This window comes from Sinohyriopsis cumingii, chromosome 4 (assembly GCF_028554795.1).
Source record: "Sinohyriopsis cumingii isolate HCF-2022 chromosome 4, ASM2855479v2, whole genome shotgun sequence".
Classification (NCBI taxonomy): domain Eukaryota; kingdom Metazoa; phylum Mollusca; class Bivalvia; order Unionida; family Unionidae; genus Sinohyriopsis; species Sinohyriopsis cumingii.
Window position 1 is genome coordinate 115,813,741 of NC_142964.1, and position 9,660 is coordinate 115,823,400.

Consider the following 9,660-nt stretch of genomic DNA (forward strand, 5'->3'; position numbering starts at 1 on the left):
GGCCTGTTAGCGACAAGGGAAAGAGAGGTTGTTGTTTAGGGACAATATGAGTGGAACAGGTGAGGTGACGTCACGTACTGAAGATTGGTAACAATGTGGCAAGGGGCTGACCTCAATCTGACCAAACAGAGGAAGAAAACCTAGAACGCTTAGCGGGATATAGACATATACAACACATACAAAATACAGACATAGATTGATGAACATCAGTCTATCATACGTTAACTATAAAAGTGACTTAAAACAAATTTAGGCAAGAAAGCAAATCTTTTAGAGGCAAATGAGTGGCCCTGAAAAGGGCATTTGGTTTTTATGTTAACATCATTCCGTTAACATCGAGGGCATCTCATAGGTATTCTTCTCTTCCTCAAACTTCTTCTGAGTTCTGGACCGTAGATGAGGACCCTCTTCAAACAACCTTGTCTCTCCACATAAATGTTTCTTTTCCAAACGCTGGTATCGGTGATCCAGATAATTGTCCATGATGATTTCACATACATGGGTAAGTCCGTACGAAACAGCATCGACGATACGAGAAAAGATGATTCAACATTAGTCCACATCTTTTGACGAGAACAGGTGAAGGGAATGAAATGAACTGTGGTTATTTATAGGGGAAGAGCGGATCGAAATGGATTGAGTTTTTTCATCAATCCTAACACGCGTTACAAAATCCAGTCACAGTGTGGAGTCTGTCTTTCCATCCGAAAAGAGCTGAATGTGACGTCACATTCCCTGATGCGCTAGCGTCTGTGCGCAGTAAATCCATGCGACAAAGTTTTCAAACATGATGGAAACTAAGAAGACGATGAATTGGGGTGCACCGGCAGTTGAGACGAGAAGCAATGGTATAGCAGAGGCTACCAAAGTCAACACAGCCTTACTTCCAGAAGAGATCGGTTTTAATACGGATTTAGTCGATTTTCTTTCTTCTTCGGAGGAATTTGTTCCGGTACCAGTATCTTCGCCACCTTCTCCTTCTTTACCACACGTCGAGGATTTTAAACAGAGACATAAAGAAGAATTGGAGAAATGTTTCTCCTTCAACAGCAACAGCGAGAAGAAGAGGCAAGAAGGAAACGACATGAAGAAGCAGTAGAGAAGAAACAAGGTCTAAGAGAGAAGGAGGACAGTGAAAGTCAAACGGTGACGGTACCGTTAGATATTTTTGCAGTTAAGGAGTCTGAAACAAATGTATCAGACTTCTTTATTACGACCCAAGAGAAAAAGATATTCCCAGAACAAACAGCCCAACCCTGTTGCTACATATGAGATACCACCCCTAGTGATTTCTACCAAATCATTGACAGAAGCAAGTCAAGAAGTAGGCCTTGGCCGTGACAAAGGCTTAAGGCAGTTAAAGTTCACTACGTCGCATTCCTGAATTTGGTTATTTTAAAAAAAAAAAAAACACCTAAGTGTTCTTTGCAGGCCCACCCACTTCTCTCGAATTGAGATGGCATTCAATTCGCCAAAATCAATTAAAACTCAAAATCCCTTTATTTTGCCCCATGATGTACATGTGTGAATGGGTGAGTGTAGGTCCATATTCTAAAAGATCAAAACCAAAAGACACTTACGTTTTCTGTCTGGTCTATTCTGGTACAAATTTTACAATCCAGTTTACAACACAACACTTAAAAAAAGTTATAGACTTATTCTGTGTCGTTTTTCACTCTCTCTGTTTATTGAATTTCTTCACTTTCACAGGTTTTTCCTCCTCTTCTTCCTCACTTTCTCCTCGTCTTCTTTTCTTCTTTTTTATCTTTCTTTCTCTTTCTGGACGTGTCTCGGTTCTTCCTTTTGGGAGGATACTTCTTCCTGTTCCGAAACCCTCTCTTTCTCTTGCTCCTATTGTTTGTAGGGTATTCTGAAGACCAATGTCCGCTCTCTTGACAATAACAACATGTATCTTGACTTTTGTTTCTTCTGACACCTGTCTTACGTTTTTGACGGTCTGGAAACTCTGTAGCCCAATGCCCTTTCTACTTACAGATATAGCAAGTATCTTGACTTTTATCTCAAAAGGAGGGGGAGTAGTCCGTCGGCTTGTCTGAAGAAAACTTTCGTATGGCACCTCGCAAAGCTCAGATCAGAAGTTCAATGTGTGTGGGCTCTTCCATCGTTCTGGTCGGTTTGAGAGTGAAATGATTACTGGGAGGGAAGACACTGGTTTGACATGGATATAGGAACCCATGGCGTTTAAAATGTAGTCATGTGACCTTTTGCGGTCAAGATGAATCGATCGCATCACTTTGTAGAGAAAGCAGAAGAAACTAAGAGCCAGAAACGTGATTTATCGCCTCGCACAGTAGCTGAAGTCTTGGCAAAATTTCATGCCAGCGATTTTGAAAATGACATGAGTGAGTCCGAATACAGACCCAGATACTCTACACCCAACCAAAGTTCACTAGCAAACCCTAAAAAGTACTATAACATTCGAGAGACGGAAAAGCGCTCCTCTAGAAAATTTAGAACTACGGCCTACACGTTCACGGTGAAGTTTAAAGATTTCAAGTCCTAAGTTCCATTGGAGAAAGCAGAGGGGTTCATCACCGAGGTGTCAGATTCTTTGTTAATCACACTGAAACGACAATGTGAAGCCAACGAAGACGATCGCTTGAGACTTTCCATTCATCACGACAGTTTGAAGTCCCCCGTTTGGATCGAGTTTAGCAGCCTAGCAGAATTAAAAACCTTCCAAAATCATCGACAAGATTGAACACGTACAACAATTGAACGACAAGATTTACATCGCCGATGGAAAAGCGACACTATTCATGACCCACGTGTCCCTTCCTCAAGGGAAAGGACGCTAAAGTATTATTTGTGGAAAACCTACGTTGCATCAAGCATAGCCTTGTCCAAATTAACAACCCTCAAGACCAGATGTGTTTATCCCGTTCGATCGTGGAGGGACGAACGAATGCGGACAAGAACGACACGGCAGAATGGAAAAGAGCCTGGAAAACTATTCAAAAATCGAAACGAGCCAAAGCACGAACTGAAGCAGAACTCTTGTTTCAGCAAGCAGGGCTATCCAAAGATACTACCTATGGCATTACTGAAATGCAAACATTGCAAGACGTCTTGGCTCCACGCTACACCTTGAAAGTGCACCGTCAAGAAGTGCGCGGACCTCTGTTGTTTCGAGGCATACATTTCAAATACGGAAAATACATTCACTTCACTGCGATGAACATTCCGATGTAATTATCAGTATCACAACATTCCTGGGATACAGTTATTACTGTGAGAAATGTGACTATCGGTATAACAATCGAGAGCAATACAAACATTGTGGATCGAAATGTGAGGGATCTTTGGCCTCTCAACCCTGTCTGAACGAAGGACAAGAACGGATGCATTGCCATGCTTGTCAGCGCACTTTTGTCAGCCCAGTCTGTTACCAACAACATCTAAAGACGCAAGGTTCATGACGAAAAGTGCTTGTCAACTGCTGTGCTCGTGCCCAACTTGTGTACAATGCATACATACCAATAGTGCCAAGTTACACATATGTTCAGGAAAGACACGATGTCACATTTGTCACCAAATCTTAGACCTGGAACACGAATGCTACATTCAAAAACACTCTTCCAAATATCAAGAGGAAGACGATGACCAGAAGAAAGGCAATTTCATCTTATTCGTTTTTGAATGAATGCAAGAGACCGGCATTCACTTTCCTAATTTCTGTGTGGCTCATTGAGCGTGCTAGAAGTGCATCCAATAGCCTAGCTTCAGTCATTTCCCTCACTACAGAAAAATTCCTGGAGGACGTGAAAAAAATATTTCGGGGACCGAACACGCTAGCCGATTTCGCCCAATTGATCTTAGACCCCATCGACGAGACGTGGAACCAAGAGGACATCGAACGTTACGGATATTGTCATCGCCATGCCACGGTGATGGCTCACAATTTCTCGGGATAAGATCGGCAATGTCTTCTCAGATACTATAAGGAACAAAGTACTGAACGTCTGAAAGTGACTTTGAACGGAGCCATAGCCATTTCCATGCAAGTGGGACAAGTGCAGTTTAAAGATTCAATGAGTCACTTGGCCATGCCTTTGAGTCGAATGCCTAAAACGTTTGGAATGACAGAAATGGACAAAGGCTATTTGCCGCACTTTTTCAATACCGAAGCCAGTCAACACGCCGTTCTACCCCATTTGCATGAGGCTCACTGCTACGACTCCGACAACATGCGTACAGAACAACGAGAAGCTTAATACGCTTGGTACCAGACTCACCCTCGGACCCCTTCGACTTTCAGGAAGAAATGTTAAAGTATTGTCGTTCCGACGTGGACACTATACGGTGTTGCTGTGGAAAATTTCGAGAACTGTTCATGGAACACGGAGGGAACGACCCGTTGAATGAGTTTGCATCATTGCCAAAGCGTGTTCATTAGTGTGCCGCCAAAGATTTATGACAGAAAACACCCTGGCTGTCATAAGCCCTAAAACGACGAACTTTATCAACGTCAATACCCATCAAAGCCCTAAGCTGGCTACATTACTTGTGCGACAAGAAAGACAAAGGATCCAGCATGACCTCAACCGGGGAGGAGAAAAGACCATTGGAACGTATTCAGTAGATAGCTTGGTCTTAGATAACCCCAAGATCGTTTACGACTTTATCGGATGACTCTTTCACGGATGTCCCCTCTGCTACCCTCAACCATGGTAAACTTGTACGAGACCACTTGTCAGAGTCGCCTGAAGTTAGAACAACAAGGATACCAAGTAGTGTAAATGTGGGAACACGTGTACGATCACCGTTTGAAAACAGATCCTGAGTTTAAACGCATCGTGGAAAGTTACAAACTGGTGGACCCTCTGAACCCGCGGGACAGTTTGTACGGAGGACGAATGAATGCCACCTGTTTGCTGCACCACGCCGTCGAGGAGAATGGAGAAGAAATCAAATACTTGGACGTGTGTTCGCTGTATCCTTACGTGTGCAAATATTGTCGCTTTTCCACAATTGCTGACGGAACACATCGACCTCGACAACATTCGACAACACTAAGGCTTGATCAAATGCAAAGTCTCGCCTCCCAACTGATGTTTCCCTTGTGTCGTACCTGTGCCGAAACGTGCAATAAAGCTCTTGTCAGCACACCCTGAAAGACCGTGCCATGACGTGGGTCAGCGTGGAATTATTTAAAGCTCTGGACGTGGGATACCAATTGTTAGGAGTGTACGAAATTTACTAAATCCCAAGAGAGAACAGTACCACAACAGCGACGAGACTCAAGAAAGCATTTTCATAGACTTCGTGGGTTCCTTTTTGAAACTGAAATACGAAGCCATCGGCTATCCTTCCTGGTACCACACTCCCGATGACCAAATGAAATTTCAAGAGCAATACCGGGAGCAGGAAGGCGATCGTTTGCCAAAGCGATGTTAAATTGAATGTGGGGCATGACAGTGTTTACCCAAGACGGAGTATTTGACAGAACCTTTCCACTACTTCCAGATGATTCACGATAAAACCAAATACATGAAACACGCAGACGTCGTTCGTGAGGACGTGCACTTTGTCAATTACGAAGAAGAATGGGAGTATGCAGAAGCCGACGAATTTGGAATGTCATCATTGCGGCTTATGTGATAGCCCATGCTCGCTTAAAATTATACGAAGTTTTAGAACTCTTAGGAGATCGCGTGCTGTATTTTGACACGGACAGTTGCATCTACATCGATCGCCTGGGTCACTGTTACCCTAAAATCGAATGAGATCGTTTAGGAGCCTGGACAGAAGAGCAACCCGAGGACAAGATTATAAGTTTTGCTATTGACGGTCCCAAAAATTACGGCTACGAATATCAGGACCCACGAGGACAAGTACATACGGAGTGTAAATTGAAAGGATTGACTCTCATTTATCGCACCAGTCGAGCGGTGAAAATTGGCGCGCTGAAAAAAACATTGCAGTCTGGATAGAATATAAACTTTAAAGTGACCACATACGAACCGCACAAAATTGTACGTTTAACCACATACCAAAATCGTCACTCGACCTTTGGAAAAAGTGTATCAAGTCGTGTACCAGAAGCGAGTGCGACTTCCCAATCACTTCACTTTATCGTTCGGTCACGTCGATATTGGTCAGCATATAAAAAGGGAAAACGTGCAAGACCGATAGTTCATTGTAACTACCAATACCAAGCGAGAAAGATGAATACTTTTAAAAAGACATCATTCAAGGTCGGGGATTCTCAAGTTGAGTGCGATGCTGTGCCTTGCTATGAGAGCGATGCCGTACGCTGTGACCTCAGCGATTCAGTATCACATTATAGGAAGTTTGCTATGTCTACTACTACCACTACACCTACCAGAGAAAGTGATGCTGTGCGCATCAAACCTGACGGATGCGAAAGCGATGCCACTCGTTACAGAACACCTTATCACTTTACTGGTTTTCAGTGACAATGTCATCTTCCACGTGACACCATGCAACTACCACCCTACGGATATCATCCAATCCTAAGTAAACTCCTGCGGATTTCACCGAACCCTCATCGAAATGAACCTGTGAAAGACGAATATTCGTTCCCTATGTTTTTACCTGAATACTGCGACTTTGAAAGTCGATTCCAAACCTTTTAAGGAAAATGGCCTAAATATCTGGGAGGACCTGTCTCCGAAGAATTAGCCAAAGCCGGATTGATCAACTTCGGCAAAGGGGATAAAGTCAAGTGCTTCAGATGCGGTGTGTCACTTTACGAGTGGGAGCAGAAGGATTCGGCTTACCTGGAACATGCTCGATGGTCACCGGATTGCCACTACCTACCTTTAGTGGGAACTAGTCATTGAAGTGGCAAACCATTTCGTTTAAGAAACAAGCTTGCCTAAGAGCAAAATGTTGGACAACACCTAGACAAGTATTTAAACCCCATTTATAAATAATATTCGAGGATTAACAAACGAAATGCAAGAGAAGATCTACAAGGAAGTTTGGCAGGGACATGCCAGAGCAAAATCTCTTTTGGTGACTGAGCAACCTTTGTGCCGAGAAATTTACAAGACGAAATTAACAAAGTCAACAAACTCGTCAGATTTTTCTGGATCAAGTCTGCGTTCATCCGATTATTCCGCTTTAGACCATTTACATCAGATTTCATTACCATTCTTGACCGTTACCTTGAATAGCAGTGGTCATAAATTACTCACTATGTCCATTACTTTCGCTCTGGGAAAAGATTTTAAATAAAATAAGGACAATTAGAAGTGACCCTAAATGGGGAATACATACTGACTGACATGATCAGGGATACTTCACAAGAGAACATTCGTGGTTTACCTGTGGAGTTGAGAGAACGCATTTACCGAGTGCTGGTCAAAATATAAGTGAAACGCAAAGAACAATTACACCCGTTAAGTCACTGACGTTTAAAGCACTGGTACCTGAATGCTAATGGAAGACTGATTCAGACGAAAGTGTTTCAATGGTCAGACACTCTTAAACTGGATGTGGGCGAGAAGGATTGAATTGTTGTGACTCATTCTTTTTACTACAAGGTAGACACACTTCAATGAATTACAGTAGAAGAGTTAGAGGATTACCAAAATCTTTCACACAATGTAAACTTAGTTAAAGAGAAAACTTTTGAACGGAGTGTGATGTGCAAGTTAGTAACTAAACCATTTCGATTCGCCATTGGAGTACGATTATCTCTGTGCAGAAAGTACACTTATTGCCTCCAACAAAAAGAGGTATTAAAACGGGCTACCATGCCACGAACTTTATCAGTCGCGATGCAACAAATTCCGTGGAAGGAAATCACTCAGAGTATTCTGACGGTGGAGGATTACCAACACTTATTACGAGAACTGTGTCCATTGAATTAGGGTCGACGTGTCGTGTGTGTCCTATTGACTTCCTTTGTGGGATTTCGTTTACCAGCCGATTCCTTGTGGACTATTTACGAACAGTACTTACCACCAAATAAATCATGAAAATGGTCCATTTAAATGTCCACGACAGACTCATTCTGTTAAAAGCCTTGCGTTTTCATCTCCATACTTCTCGACCTCTCCGGGAAATCAAGATTCGTCAACTTTTAGGTACTGAAGATTTTTCACGACGATGTGTGTTTAGCTTGTGTCTTACACCCTCACTGGACAGGTGTACGTGACTGGAAAAGTTTGGGTTTCGAGGCTTGGACCAAAGAAGTGGCCAATTATGCTCAAGAGTTGTGATCCTAAATTCAAACATCCAGTGAAAAAATTAACGTTTGCACCTGTGTTAAGGACAGTTCAAGAAGAACAAGAACCAGTCACGGAGGAAAACCACTCCCTTCAGGACAGGACTGTCATGGAAATTCCCGAAAAACCACTCTGGGAGGACACATGTGAGACCATACCAAATGCAAAGACTGTAAGAACATTATACTCTGTCCCTAGCACACATTTCTTACCAACAGCATGTTGTACAGTGAATTGTTTATATTTGACTTTGATCATTGTGATGTGTATTTTATCGCAATACTTAACCATTTGGCTTTTATGTATTTTTGTCTTTCGTGTTGTTCACTTTTAAAGATTGCAATAAAACTGTCCTGAAAAAAAGAATAAAAACTCTTGTCTTGTCTATCTTCGTGTCGAAAGTGACATTCCCTGCACTATGACTACCTCTGCTGTCTCTGCTTCAACTCCCTCCACTTTCACAGTCATCGATGAACACTTAGATCGGGCTAGTTTGGAGGCATTGTATCTTCGCCATCCCTTTAACATGTTAATTGCCGGACCGAGCGGTTTAGGCAAAACCGAATTTGTCAAACGTGTAATCGAACATAAATATCATTTGATCGATCGTCCACCTCAACGGATCGTGTGGTGTTACAAAGAATGGCAATCGGCGTAAGTCTCTTGCGAGAAAATCAAGGCGATTCCATTCCATCGTGTTTGTGGAAGGCATTCCTGACGAAGACAACGGGATCGTGTCTGACCCCCCTCAAACCTATCTGGTCATCTTCGACGACATGTTAGGAGAAGACGACTAAGAAATCAAACTGTGGTTTACGCGCTAAAGGGCATCATCATAATGCCAGTGTCATTTACATCACTCAAAATTTGTTTCAACAAAGTAAAGCCCATCGCACCATCAGTCTCAATGCTCATTATGTGGTCTTGTTTAAAAGCCCTAGAGATAAATCGCTAGTGCAAGTCTTAGCCTAACAGTTATGATGCCACTCAAACCACACACGCCTATTTACTTGTGGATTTAAAGCCTACCACCCCCGATTATTTGCGATTTCGTACCCATCTGTTTCAACACTGGTGCCAAGATGGAGGGCCTGTCGTGTACACGTCTCCGTCGTCGACTTAACGACAAAAAAAATCTTTAAAAACCTCAGATACTTTGGATCTGTCTCACATAGCATCAACATGACGCTCCTTCAGTCTCAGCTTCCCGATAAACTGATTCGTGCTTTTTACGGCATCAGTCGCGAAAAATAATCCACAGGTACGTGCTCGTGTCTTAGAAGCCAGTCTCAAAGAAGTCTTACGATGGTTTACGGTGACAGCACGTCAATTACTTCAAGGCACCATTCATATTCCACATCAAATCAAACGCTTTTATGACAAAAACAAAGCAGCCTTGACGCAATTGGCCGATCTCCGCATCGACACTCAAACCAAGAAG